At 45.6% G+C, this 14,269-nt stretch overlaps 1 non-coding gene across 1 annotated transcript; it reads left to right on the top strand.

Moving 5' to 3' along the window:
- Positions 1–12,722: 12,722 nt before the first annotated feature.
- Positions 12,723–12,795, top strand: TRNAV-UAC. The gene has a single exon. It is a non-coding gene; the product is annotated as a tRNA-Val (tRNA).
- The last annotated feature ends 1,474 nt before the right edge of the window (positions 12,796–14,269 follow it).

The following is a 14,269-nucleotide window of genomic DNA, read 5'->3' as shown; positions in this document are numbered from 1 at the left end:
TAAGCCCCGCTTCAAAAAAGAATACAATAACCCAAAGAGCTGCTTTCCATCTTCCGGCTAGTCTCTAAGGTGCCACAAGTACTCCTGTTCTTTTTGCAGCTTATTATGGGATCACAGGGCTGCAGACACAGAGCTAAACTGTGTGGATGCTGTTGCTGGAGCTGTATGTCACTATGCTCCCTGAATCTCAAACAGAGAAAGGATGTGCCGAAGTTATCTGCTTCAAATCTGAAGTCACATGATCACTTTCAAGAACAGCCATTGCACAGTGACTATGAAACAACAATTTGCATCTGAACAGCACTAGTACACAAAATATAACAGGGAGCTTAGGTCCTCCAATGTAAGATCCCAGCTAGAAACACAGACTGCTAACTGCATTTAGCAGTATAGCATTGTGTCTATCAGTTAGTGCTGGAATATTTTAGAAAACAATTCCACTTTGTTGTTGTGAGGCACTCAACGACTATGTTGAGGAACTTCATAGAAATGCCTATAAACTAAATACATTCAGTAAGCTAAATACATGCACTGCTTAGAGTGGACCAGTGCATGGTTTCCCCAACCCAGGCAGAGAGTGGGGAGTCAGATACTCCATAGGGTCAGAGATGCACATGTGGGGCAAGTGGGGGCATGGTAGGACACATCATCCCCCATTCTACATGAACTTATTACAAGCTGAGGCTTTATTAACAGCCTCAGGTTTATTAACTCCTGAGCTGAGCAAATCTTGGCTGCAAAATCCACCTTTAAAGAGTGTGGGAACTGCGAAGGTGTGCTGGGGGATTCCGGAAACAGCTGCACCAAAAGAAGCCCTTTCAGTCTAGAGAATTGTAGGAGGCTAGGAGGGAGCACACGGCATTTGGTAGATCCTCAAGGTCTGCCAGGATCTCAGGAGGCCAAATCCCCTGCTGCTTCCAGAGAAGGGTGTCAAACCCTCCTCCCTGGTCTGAATAAGGAATTCAGAGGAAACTCTGCAGGTTTCTTGGCCCCTACACAGGTTTTCCTATGTAAGCCACGATCTGACTTACATGTACATTGATGTAAATCCAGACTGACTTCAGTGAAGTTACACTGGTATAAATTTGGAGTAATTGAAGACTGAATTAGGCTCCATGATCTATATTCTGCTCTCCCTTATGGTATGTTACACACGATTTGGAACATGCTTTCTAGAAATGCTTCTTCTGTGGGAGCTAATTCAGATCCTAAGCACAATGCAATTTGCATGCCATGATTCTTTATGAATTGAAAATTATTCTGCTTTTGTTTAACCATAGCATGGTGTCACGACTTGAGGACATCAGAGCTTTACATGCTGCTAAAAGCAGGGAGTGAATATTACTCAGTGAATATCACATCTCTGATGCTGGAGTGTCCTAGCACAATTTAATACAGGCTTTGGGCTAATGAGCCTAATCCACACATACCCAGACCTATTAACAAACTTCATATATCTAGGGCAGGGGTGGGAAAACTACGGCCCAGGGGCCGCATCCGGCCCTCCAGATGTTTTAATTTGGCCCTCGAGCTCCCGCCAGGGGTCCAGGGCTCGCCCCGCTCTGCGAGGCTCCCAGAAGCAGCAGCATGTTCCCACTTCTGCTCCTATGCATAGGGGCAGCCACGAGGCTCCACATGCTGCCCCTGCCTCAAGTGCCACCCTGGCAGCTTCCATTGGCCGGGAACCACGGCCTATGGGAGCTACAGAGATGGCGCCTGCAGACGTGGCAGTGCACAGAGCCGCCTGGCTGTGCCTCCACATAGGAGCTGGAGCGGGGACATGCCGCTGCTTCTGGGAGCTGCTTGAGGTAAGCACCCCCCAAAGCCTACACCCCTGACCCCCTCTTGTGCCCCAACCCCCTGCACCACCCCTGATCCCCCTCCCACTCTCCAAACCCCTTGGTCCCAGCCTGGAGCATCCTTCTGCACCCCCAACCTCTCATCCTCAGCCTCACCCCAGAGCCCACACCCCCAGCCGGAGCCCTCACCCCCTCCCGCACCCCAACCCCCAATTTCATGAGCATTCATAGCACGCCATACAATTTCCATACCCAGATGTGGCCCTCGGGCCAAACAGTTCACCCAACCCCCTCTCAAAACTCTCGGCTAGTCCCACAGGGTAAAGCAAGATACGTACAGTACTTCCTCACTCTCCTGGGTAAGAAAAATAATCATCAACAGCACCTTTCCCAATACCCAAACTTTGTTCATGCCACTGCTCAGGAATCTAAACTCTTTATTTATTTATTTTTAAAAGGGAACCAAATGGTAGTAAGAACTTTTAAAGATTTTACACAAAACACTATTAAAATCTTTTCAGATGAGATGCAAAACCAAGGTCCTGGCCACTCGTGGTCATTAAAGACCTATATGACACTTTTTCCTAAGAGCAGCAGTGTTGAAACCCAAGGTCCTAAACAAATTTCAATTTGGATAGCAACCTTCTGCCTACTTAAAATTTCTCTCAGGGCTGTTTTTCCCCCAAGTCTAAAAAAAATAAAATAAAATCTGTCTTTCTTAAAGCCATGGCTTTACTGAGCTCAATCTTGATCTTCTTCCTCTCTCTCAAAACTCCCTTTGATTTCAGTAAGACTTTTGTCTGAAAAAGGAATTCACAATCAGGCCCCAAAAACTCTAAATTAAACTAGGTTTATAAATCAAAATGTGCCTACGGTTTCATGGGTTGATTTCGTTTTTTAGTCAATCTGTAGATTCACGGAGTTTAAGGCCAGAAGGGACCATTAGATCATCAGGGGTCAGCAACCTTTGGCACGCAGCTTGCCAGGGTAAGCCCCCTGGTGGGCCGGGCTGCTTTGTTTACCTGCCACGTCTGCAGGCTCGGCCGATCACGGCTCCAACTGGCCGTGGTTCGCCGTCCCAGGCCAATAGGGGCTGCTGGAAGTGGCGGGGACTGAGGGATGTGCTGGCCACCGCTTCCCGCCGTCCCCATTGGCCTGGAGCAGCAAACCGCGGCCACTGGGAGCTGCGATTGGCCGAACCTGTGGACACAGCAGGTAAACAAACCAGCCCGGCCCGCCAGGGTGCTTACCCTGGCGAGCCGCGTGCCAAAGGTTGCCAATCCCTGATCTAGTCTGACCTCCTGTATGACATAGGCCATAGTATTTCATCTAGTTATCCCTGTATTGAGCCCAATAACTTGTGTTTGGCTAAAGCATATCTTCCAGAAAGGCAACCAGTCTTGATCCGAGAATGGAGAATCCACTACTTCCCTTGGTATTTTCTCCCCAAGAAGTTTCTTGTACACTGTAACAAGTCACCTCTTGAGACCAGCCCGTCCCTATCAATTACGGTGCCCTACGCAGCCTGAACACCTGCTCCCCCCCGCAGAGGGTCTGGGCTGCGGAGCAGGAGCTGTGGGGGGCTGGCCGCCGTCGCTGCCACATACCAAGCCAGGGTCACCCGGGGGGGGGGGCAAGTGGGGCAATTTGCCCCAGGCCCCGCAGGGGCCCCCACGAGAGTTTTTCAGGGCCCCTGGAGCAGGGTCCTTCACTCGCTCCGGGGTCCCCGGAAAACGTTCGCGGGGCCCGGGCCCCCAGAGCGTCTTCCGTTCCGGGTCTTTGGCGGCAGTTCGGTGGCGAGGGGTCCTTCCGCCGAAGACCCCAGGCCCCCTGAATCCTCTGGCGGCCCTGTACCAAGCACGCAGCTGCGTAGGGCACTGTGAAATTTGGGGCAATTTGGTGCGCCAAATTTCATGGTGCCCGACACAGCTGCATATGCCTAAGGACAGCCCTGCTTGAGACCTATGTACAAGACCCTGCAACGTAAAGTGAAATCCTAGTGGTAGAATAGATATATTTTTAAAGTGTAAAATTATTCTGTGGCAGAACACTGAAGCAAATTATATTGTAAATTTATTAGTTTACATCTTAATTTACTGAGCTGATTTCTTGTGGCTTTTCTCATGTCCTATGCACACACGTCTATTTTCTAAATCTGTTTTATGTTACTGTCCCTGTCATAATAAAGTTTGGGTAATAAATAAACACAGAGACACACCCTGAGATGATGATTTTATGTCACCCTAAAAAAAAATATTTTTTTGACAGTATACACTTTCCCTCAGAGTTACAGTATCCAATCCTTTATGTATGATCATTCTGTTCCAAAATACATGCAAGTAACAATACATTACAACCTCTTTTCACTACACTCTGGTGGTATATGTTATTTATCAAATATTTACTCTATGTGATATATTCATGCATGTGAGCAATGTCTAATATTTCAAAATAAGAAGATATAGGGCTTAGTCCAACTTTCACTGAAGTCTTCAGACAGGTTTCCTTTGATTTCAATGGGAGTTGGATCAAATCCTTAATTGTTAGCTTCCATAGGACACAAACATCCATTGCGTGTCCGCTTTCTATTCTATTCCTGAGGGAATTCTGCGCCAAAATACTAAAAATTCTGTGCCAAAACATTAAAAATTATGCAAAATTATGCAAATTTTATTTGTCAATAAATAAGTGTAGTTCCAGCATGGCAGTGGGGAGCACAGGCCACTGGCTGCATTGAGGTGGGAGATCACCCTGAAGCCCTCACCTCCCCCGGTACAGGGACTCGGCAGTGAGGCTGCACCTGACCGTGACATAGTGCAAGGGCTGGGCCTGCCTCAGAAACACCCCAGGGCCCTGCCCCCTCTGCGTCATGTACACCAGGTGTGGGTGGGCAGGCTCAGCCCATCAGGATCCAAGTGTGGAAGAGCTTTGTGTGGGGGGATCCAGGTGTGGGGTGAGAGGTTTCTGTGTGGGGCAATCTGGATGCAGGCAGCTCAGTGGGAGATCTGGGTGCACAGGGGCTCGTTGTGGGGAGTCGGGTGAAGGGGCAATGGGAGTCTGCAGGGGATCCAGGCGACGGTGACTGGGGCTCAGCAGGGGGGGTATAGGTGTGGGTATATGGGGCTCAGCGGGGGTGTCTGGGTATGGGGGGCTCTGGGTGCGGGGAGAGTGGGCTTTGATGGGTTGGGGGGGTCCAGGTGCAGCTGCTTGGGGATCAGTGAGGGTGGGGGTCTGGGTGTTGGAGGCTCGTTGGAGGGGTCCAGGTGTAGGTCTTGTCAGGATGAGGGTTCGATGTGCCTGCTTGACAGGGGAGCCCCAGCTGCTGCTGAGGGAATGCCGCATGCTGGGCTCCCGCTTCCCCCCATGATTCCCCTATTCCCTTTTCTTCTCCATTCCCGATTCACACATTCCCCTCCCTCTACCACCCCCTTCCTTCCCCATTGCCTCTTCACCCCCCTGGCCCCCCTTCCCTCATTTCCCCACCCCCTCCTTGCCAGCTCCACCGCGGGCACTCACCGTTGCACAGAAAAAAGGAAGCTCCCAGCACTCAGAAGGGGAGCACGACTGGCACTAGGACCCAGGAGGCAGCGTTCAGCTGCAGCGTCAGTGGAGCGGAGACGCAGCCTCCTTCAGCTGGGCAGCTCTGCGCTTGCAGAAATGGTGGGGGGCAGCGGCATGTAACCCTGTGTGCCCCCCATGCCTCACCTCTGTTTTGAGGGGGCAATCCCCCCCCCCCAATGCACCCATGGTCGTCCCCCCGCTCTGCACTGCTTCCCTTTGGTTCACGGTCATTTTCTGCAGGGAAGCACAGGAATTCTGCGGCGGGAGGGTATTTTCTGCAGGTGCAGAGTCACACAGAATCCCAGGAGTGCTATTTATAAAAGTTCCTTGTTCTCTGTCTTAGCGGTCTGGTGTGATTAGACTTAGTGGGAATTTGATAAAGGGAATGGTCTGCGCCACCTCTCCAATTACCAAACGGGATCATGATACCATGCAACTTGAGGAAACAGAAGTGAATGCAGTTTCCAAGTTAACCCCCTCTATGTTCCAGTCCCCCGATATAAGTTATGACCTAACAAAGTGGCTTCCCCTTTTACGCATGGCAGGCAGAACATACAACTTCCATGAGCAGGGCCAGGCATATACTCTTTTGCTGAACATAAGGTATACCGTGCACCACTAAGGCACTGAAAGGAATTATACTGAGAGCTGATTCTTGAAACAGCTAGTAGGCAACAACCTATATCTGAAATGAGAGAGTCAGTGTAACATGAACAACCATCAATAAATGCTGCTAGTGCAAAGGTTAGGTAATCTCTTACAGTTGCATCCACCTGAAATAGGACATACATGCTGTCATCATGAATGTACATTTTTTTGTTCCACATAGTGTTTCGAAACTAAGTTCTTAAACAGATTACCATGCATGCATGTCACCAACATAAGTCAAACTTAGTTACAGGCTTATTTCTGAGAGGCTCCAGTTTAACTGATATTTTTTGGGGATGGACTATGACCACAGGTCAGAGAGAGTGCGCTCCTTCAGAGCTCTGACCAAGTTCTTCCTCCTCTTATCCCATTTTGCCACAAACCTCAGAAAATAATTATTTTTAACAGTGCACACTTGGAGGCCATCCAATCATACAATAAAAGGGAAAAAAACAAGAAGGGAAGAGTGGACCTGCATGTTGTTTGGCTGTTTGTGAGGGGTTCAGGTTGGGAGCTACAGCAGCAACGTATTGTGAGGCACCACAACTTGCAGGGCAGGTGGTGACAATCCCCCACCAGTCCAGATTGCACCCCAGAATGTCATAACCCCTGAGTGTCTGTGTATAGCTGCAGCCCCTGCCAGCACACTCCAACCACACTCTGGCTTCCACCCGCATTGGTTACCACTTGCAGGATGACCCCAACACACTCCCAGTCCCAGCTTTTCCCTCAAAATGTGTGTTCTGCACTGTCCAGCCCTTTCCCGGACAGTTCAGATATTTTAGGTCCGTTGCACCTGTAAGAGGTCAATGTCCAACAGTTTGCTACTTTAAATGGAGTTACCACACAGCCAAGTTTAACCACAACACCGGATTCGTTTTGATTAAAGAATAAAACAAGTTTATTTAACTACAGAGAGAGAGAGAGATTTTAAGTGAGTACAAGTACAAGGCATTAAAGTCAGAAATGGTTACAAGAGAAATAAAGATAAAACTATTTCTAGTGCTAAAGCTTAACTAACTAGACTTGGTTCAAGATAAAATTCTTACCACATGCCCCCAGCAACAGGGCTGACCAAATTTCAGGTCAGCATCTCTCCCAGAGTCAAATGGCTGCTTCCTATGTTGTCTTAGGTGAAAAAGAAAAGAGAGAGAGAGATAGGAAGAGATACCTAGGGTTATTTTTGCTTCTCCCTTTATAGTTCAGTCCTCCCTTGAAATGCATTTTCCTGAGGATTATCCCTAGATAAAGTTCATTTCTGCTGTGAGGATGTAGACAAGGAGCTGGTGGTGAAAGAAGTTCCATGCTGTTGTTTGCTAAAATGCAGATCAGTTTGTCCCTGCCCCTCTTGCTTCCCAAAGAATGGCCATTTGACAGATGATTGCCATCAGCTTTGATGACACCTGACTAGAGGTATCAAAAGGATGTGGAAAAATTGGAAAGAGTCCAGCGAAGGGCAACAAAAATGATTAGGGGGCTGGAGCACATGATTTACGAGGAGAGGCTGAGGGAACTGGGATTATTTAGTCTGCAGAAGAGAAGAATGAGGGGGGATTTGATAGCTGCTTTCAACTACCTGAAAGGGGGTTCCAAAGAGGATGGATCTAGACTGTTCTCAGTGGTAGCAGATGACAGAACGAGGAGTAATGGCCTCAAGTTGCAGTGGGGGAGGTTTAGGTTGGATATTAGGAAAAACTTTTTCACTAGGAGGGTGGTGAAGCACTGGAATGGGTTACCTAGGGAGGTGGTGGAATCTCCATCCTTAGAGGTTTTTAAGGTCAGGCTTGACAAAGCCCTGGCTGGGATGATTTAGTTGGGGATTGGTCCTGCTTTGAGCAGGGGGTTGGACTAGATGACCTCCTGAGGTCCCTTCCAACCCTGATATTCTATGATTCTAGGATCAGCTTGTCTCTGAGAAACTGGTTTACCCAGACATGTCTGGTAAAACACATTTCAGACCTAATTTCAGCTTATGTTTATAACTTTACATATAATCATGCTACACACATTTCATCATGATGTTATTGACCAGTGAGTTGTTAGTTTTCAGATACCACCTCAAAAGGCACATTTTGTACAAAGATTACTACAATGGTGTGTAGGGTGTAGTGGTTATCACATCTGCTTTACATGCAGAGTCTCCTGGGTTCATACCCCAATGAAACCAAAACCTCTGACTTTATTTTTAATAGGCAGCAGGTTTAAAACAAACTAATGGAAGTATTTCTGCACACAACGCACAGTCAACGTGGGAAACTCTTTGCCAGAGGATGCTGTGAAAGTCAAGACTGTAACAGGGTTTAAAAAACAAACAAACCCCTATATAATTTCATGGAAGATAGGTCCATCAATAGCTATTAACCAGGATGGGCAGGGATGGTGTCCCTAGCCTCTGTTTGCCAGAGCTGGAAATGGGTGATAGGGGATGGATCACTTGATGATTACCTGTTCTGTTCATTCCCTCCGAAGCACCTGGCATTGGCCACTGTTGGAAGACTGGATACTGGGCTAGATGGACCTTTGGTCTCACCCAATATGGCTGTTCTTAAGTTCTTATGGATGTGAATACAGGGGTGCATTCAGTCACAAGGGTGTGAGGCTTTGAAATTGAAAAGAAACTGGGCCAAAACATGTAAGCCATCAGAACGTCTTCAGTAAAAAAGCAAAACATTATCTCCAAACTACAGACAGAGTCCCAAAGGTACAATTTTGTAACCCTGAAACACCCACTTTACTTATAATGTCCCATAATAGGTTTCTTAGGTACTTGGTGCTTTTTGTATCTGGAAAAGATGTAGCTTTTATATAGATTAAGAGATCTAACAATGATTTTACACAATAATTCACTTTCAAAAACAGCTACCGAGGGAGACGATAGATACTCATTCATATTTCTAATACAAACTCCCTTTTTACTTGAAAGGTACATACTATTGTGATAATAATCTAAAGAAAAATTCAAAGTATTCCTCTGACTTTTCAGTTTGAAATTACACTAGAAAGATGAAATCCATCAAAGTCTGAAGATCATGTGACATTGCCAAGATAATACCAAACATAGCAATCTGCATTCAAGTTTTTAAAAATGGAAACTAAAAAAACAGACAAATTAAACTAATGTTGAGGTTCAGACACCCACAAACAGACCTACCCACACACAGACATTTTGAGTACATGCCTCCCTGAGTACATTAAACTCAGATTTCCTCTGCCTTAAATCACATCACATTTCGTAACAAAAAAAAACAAAACAAAACAAAAAAAATGGCAAGGGGATATCTTCAAAGGGTCCCATGTTAAAAGCCTCTGGGAAAATATTTATTTCAGTAGTCTGATGTTTCCCCTCATAAGAAACCATTGAATCTAACTTTAAGTCTAATCCTATTTAAGTTCCCTTTTCTTGAATGTACAACAAGGTAGTGTAATGCATTAGATAGTACACTGGACTGGGAGTCAGAGCTGTGGATTCTGGTCCCACCTCACCCATTCATCTCCCATGTGACCACAGGCAAGTCACTTCAATGGCCTTTGTGCCTCAGTCTCCCCTCCCAACTTTTGTCTGTCTTGTCTATTTAGATTGTAAACTGTTCGGGGGGGGGGGGGGGGGGAGAGAGAGAAACAATCCTTCATCCCTACTGAGGCCTCCAGGAACTAATGAATTTTTTTTAAAAGTGTTTTTAAGGTACTGAAGGTACATATTATGAGAATTAATCACTAAAGCAACGGTTCTCAAACTGTGGGTCGGGACCCCAAAGTGGGTTGCGGCCCTGTTTTAATGGGGTTGCCAGGGCTGGCTTAGACTTGATGGGGTCTGGGGCAAAGGCCTGAGCCCCATCACATGGGGGTGAAGCCCAAGCCCATATACTATGGGAAGAAGCCCCAGCACATACAACTGTTTACAGGATCATGTTCTTACAGAGGTGTGTTAACTAGCACTAAAAAAATGTTGCAAAGGTGCAATGTTGCAAAGGTTATTTCAGAATACCTACAGGCTGTGCTTCACTGTACCTACACAAACTTATGTTATACCATAAAGATCAGAAACAGTTAATTGGGTAAGGAGAGCATCAGGAAGTATAGGGAATGAGCAACTCATCAAAGTGAGCACTGAGAGCCCTCTACTGACAGAACACAGATCCTCAAAGCTACAATGTAAGAAAATGGCACCTCCAAAGCTCTTGTCGGTCTTTCAACGTATTGTTTGTGTTCACTGAAAACACACCCACATTAAAGTAAAAGTAATGATCTAGTTAAAAAACAGAAGCCTCTCAGTTAAGGCAATAACTTATCCTTTAGGTACCCTAGCACCCAGTGTCCTGGGTACGGCAGATCTTATGTGCTAGAACAAGAGGCAAAATGGGGTGGGTTAAAGAACACAGTTTTAGGCTTCTCTTTACATTTTTTGACTTCTGTCATTTAAAGGAAAGAAGATGCTTAATATTTTTATGCAGATTTTAGAAAGCAAATGTATCTGGTTTGTTTTCTTAATGCTCGCAAACAAATTCAATCACAAATATGTACTACATAATTATTGTTAGGATATATCATAATAACCACTACTTTGGATCCATTCTGGACTATCTCACAACTTCTTAAAGGGGCACTATACAAGAGCAACAAATTCCACCCATTTCCTTATTACTCTTTTTAAAAAAACTATCCTCTACGCCAAAGAAAATATATCACTGTTGTTTTCCTCCCAATGAAAAAGTGGTTAAAAAAAGCTGCAATATATTATTGCATTAATACTTTCCCATAACTGATTTATAACAAATCCACACAGCAACGCTCCCCAGAAACAGCAGGGGCATGTATGCATCTCACTATGCTCATCCTGCCCCTTAAACATTCTGTCAGCATTCTGGGTATTGAAATGAAATATATCAATTTAAGAATCTGTTCTCTTCTTGTTCTCAAGAATAGAGCAACTAAGCAAAACAGGGGACTGGCAGTATATATACAACTATGGCTGCAAATAAAAACAAAGTTGTCAGTCCTGATAGTGTCACTTTTAAAAAGACAAACAAAGTTTGATTCCCCCCACCCACCTACTTACTGTTACTGCCCCTTCAAAGCCTTTATAGTCCAGGGCTGAAAAAATTATTAAAACATTAAAATGTGTTAATTAAAAATGTTAAATACTTCTTAACTGCTCCTTCAGACATGTAATGAAAATCTGCACTGAGGCACAAACAACATAGGCCCTCAATGCTACAAATAGTCATACACATGCTGAACTTCTATGCAGGTGAGTAATCTTGTTGACTTCCATTACAATTAATGTCACATGTAACTCTTTGCAGGACCCTCAGCCCTCATGCACAGTACTACTGTGGCTTTGTTCATACTACAGAACTGAGCTAAATTATCAGTGTTTAAACACAATAGTGTTACAACCCAGGTCAACAACCATCTCCTTGGTTAGTGTGAATAGGGGAGTTTCATCCTGCTACTCATGCTGTCCCAATAGTTGGTAATTATATTATAGTTTTATAAAATGGTTGGAGGATCAAGTGCTCCCCACGTTCCCCAAAAAAGTGTGTTCAAGAAAAGCATTTCATTGCCTCTGAAAAATATGGCTCATAGGGGTCTACCACTTTCCCTGATCAGCATGGATAAAAGGGAGTTTGGTCTTTGAACCACATTACAAAACAGCACTAAATTTATTAAGTGCTTTGGGGATTGACTCCAGCATGATTCTCAGCACAGCCAGCACAGTACCCAGTGTGGAGACGACCCCTTTGGTTGCTAGAAATTCCATTTGAATTGCAAACGTTCTGAATACAAAATAGAAATTTATTTTTGTTCAGCCACTGGCTTGAGGCGGCCATTACACCTCTGTGGGCCTCAGTTTCCTCATCTATAAACCCAGAGATAGCCACATCCATCTTTCTAAATGCGTTTACAGAGATCCTTGGATGAAGAGCTTTATCTAAGTGCAAGGTGTAGTAAGATTGTCATTTCAGACTGTATGCTCCTTGGGGCAGGAAGAGTCAGTCTCTGCACCTGGAACTCGCTGTGGGTACTAAATGATTACTACAAAATATCCTGCTTGATATTTTCTTTTTTCCTTGAACCTTCTAACATGCCAGGAGCAATCGGTTCACATCCCTGGGCCAATCGCCTAAGAAACGCCAAGCATCTTGAGCCACACACTCACCTTTTAGATGCTGCTGGGGAGAAGAAATTAAAAACCTGTGTCTATTTCTGTTGTGCTCTACCCAGACCTAAGGTAAGTTACAGGCACGAACTGGAGAGTTTCTGTTACACTCAGAAACTCAACCACATCCTTCTGCACATGCTCTGTGCTGACCTCCAGAGCAGGGAGCCGCTCACTGCTGGCAGCTGTGGCATGAGGGCAGGCGAGAGGATGTTTAAGGCAGGAGGCTCCTTCCCAACAGCCTACCCGGTGCCACTAGTATCATGCCTGGCCGGTTCCTTATCTGGGAGCTGCACGGGCCGGCCTGGAGCAAGCCACGCGCTCCCAGGGCCGCAAGCAGCAGCCGCCGGGGGAAGGGGGAGACACGCGCTCTGCACAGGGGCTGCTTTGAGTTCCGCCCCACGCGCGCTGCGGCTCCTGCTTCTGCTCCCCGGAGGCGCCGCGTGCGGAACGCCACGCGCTGGGGGCGCTCGTTCTCGCGGCGGGGCGGGGAGCAGGAGGCGTGCGGTAGCGTCCTGCATAAGAACGGCAATGGCAGACTGTAGTCATGTGGCGGTTCCATAGTGTAGTGGTTATCACGTCTGCTTTACACGCAGAAGGTCCTGGGTTCGAGCCCCAGTGGAACCAAAGCCTGCGGCTTTGTTTTGGGTGAGGTTTCTTTCCGGGGAAGTGGATAGTTAGATTCTTCCCGTTTTTCCAGCCTGGGGTTTTGTTAAGGAGAATTTATAGTAACATTTCTAAATAAATAAACCTGATTGAAGTCTGTGACCTGTGACACTGCAGCAGCGTGCACCCAAAGGGGGCAGCGTCTGCGGCTTGCATCCAGCGACGTGCAAGCCAAGCTCCTGTTCCTGCCTTGATTCACCACACTGCAGGGGTTCTCTAGCTTTGCTATCTCACCAGAGACGCTGTGCCATGCAGAGAGAGCTTGCCAAAAAATCAACAGGAGTGCAGGGGACTGGACAATATGACCTCTCAAGGACTCTTCTAGTTTTATGATTCTATTGAATACACTTTGTGTAAAATAATAGCACTTCTCTTCAGGTTTTGTTCCAAACGGTTTGAAATTGACTCATTTTTTCCTTTAAAACAATCTTTTCAAAACATTTGTAATAAAAATTTGAAACCAAATTGTTTAGTTGATAAAAAACGGGGTTTCTGGGAAAGGAAATAGTTTGACAACATTTTCAAGAATGTTTTAGATAAAAAAAAATTGGATTAAAAAGTCTCTTTTTCAAAAGGCAACTTTATAATAATGAAAAAAGTAATTGCTACAATGTCAGTTATTTTTCAGGGAAAAAATGGCTTTTAAAAAAAAAGATAATTTTCAATAAACAATTCAAAAATTTTTGGCCAGCTCTAATCGTGACTCACATCTCCTGCTATTTGACTCCCTTTTGTAAATTCCCAGGGACACCTACATACAGCGAGGGTTTATATGTCAAAGAAATATTAGGAAAGCATTTAATGCATTTTATTTTCTGTTAGTGTACTTTTGCACCTGGTAATATGGAGGAGAGCCAGCATCATATGACCAGTTAGCCTGTGGCATAAGTGCTTTGTGGACAACCGCTGATCCATAGACCACAGATTGTGTTCTGTGTCATAAGGAGCAATCCTAGCAAGGGGAAAATATACCAGTGAATCATTCTTCCCTGGAGAATATACCAGAGGGAATTATTCCAAACTGAGGAATATACTATGGAAACAAGCCTAGCATGAGAGGAAGGGTGATCTTGGGCCTGATTCTCCTCTGTCTTGCACCTTGTGTGTCATTTACACCTATGCCAAGTGTGTATAAGACACAACCATTCTGATTTGGTAGCACTTTAAACCCTCTTTGCACAGGTATAAATATCTATACAAAGGATAAAGCAGTGGCGTGGGAGTCAGGCGGTCTGGGTTCTACTCCCAGCTTTTCTACAGACATTACTTCTGGTAAGTTTGTAAGGCCAAAAGTGCTTACGGATTCTGGGTGGCCGGCTGAGGACACACAGGCTTTGCTTTTTAATAGTGCTTAGCACAGATAGCTTCAACATAGGGCCAGATTCTGATAATCATCAGTCACATTGAGTACCACCTCATTTCTTGAGTGGTCCCC

The sequence above is a fragment of the Terrapene carolina genome, unplaced genomic scaffold (assembly GCF_002925995.2).
Source record: "Terrapene carolina triunguis isolate 2854851 unplaced genomic scaffold, T_m_triunguis-2.0 Scaffold22, whole genome shotgun sequence".
NCBI lineage: Eukaryota > Metazoa > Chordata > Testudines > Emydidae > Terrapene > Terrapene triunguis.
The sequence above is the reverse complement of the archived record's forward strand: the minus strand, read 5'-3'. Positions and strand labels throughout refer to the sequence as shown.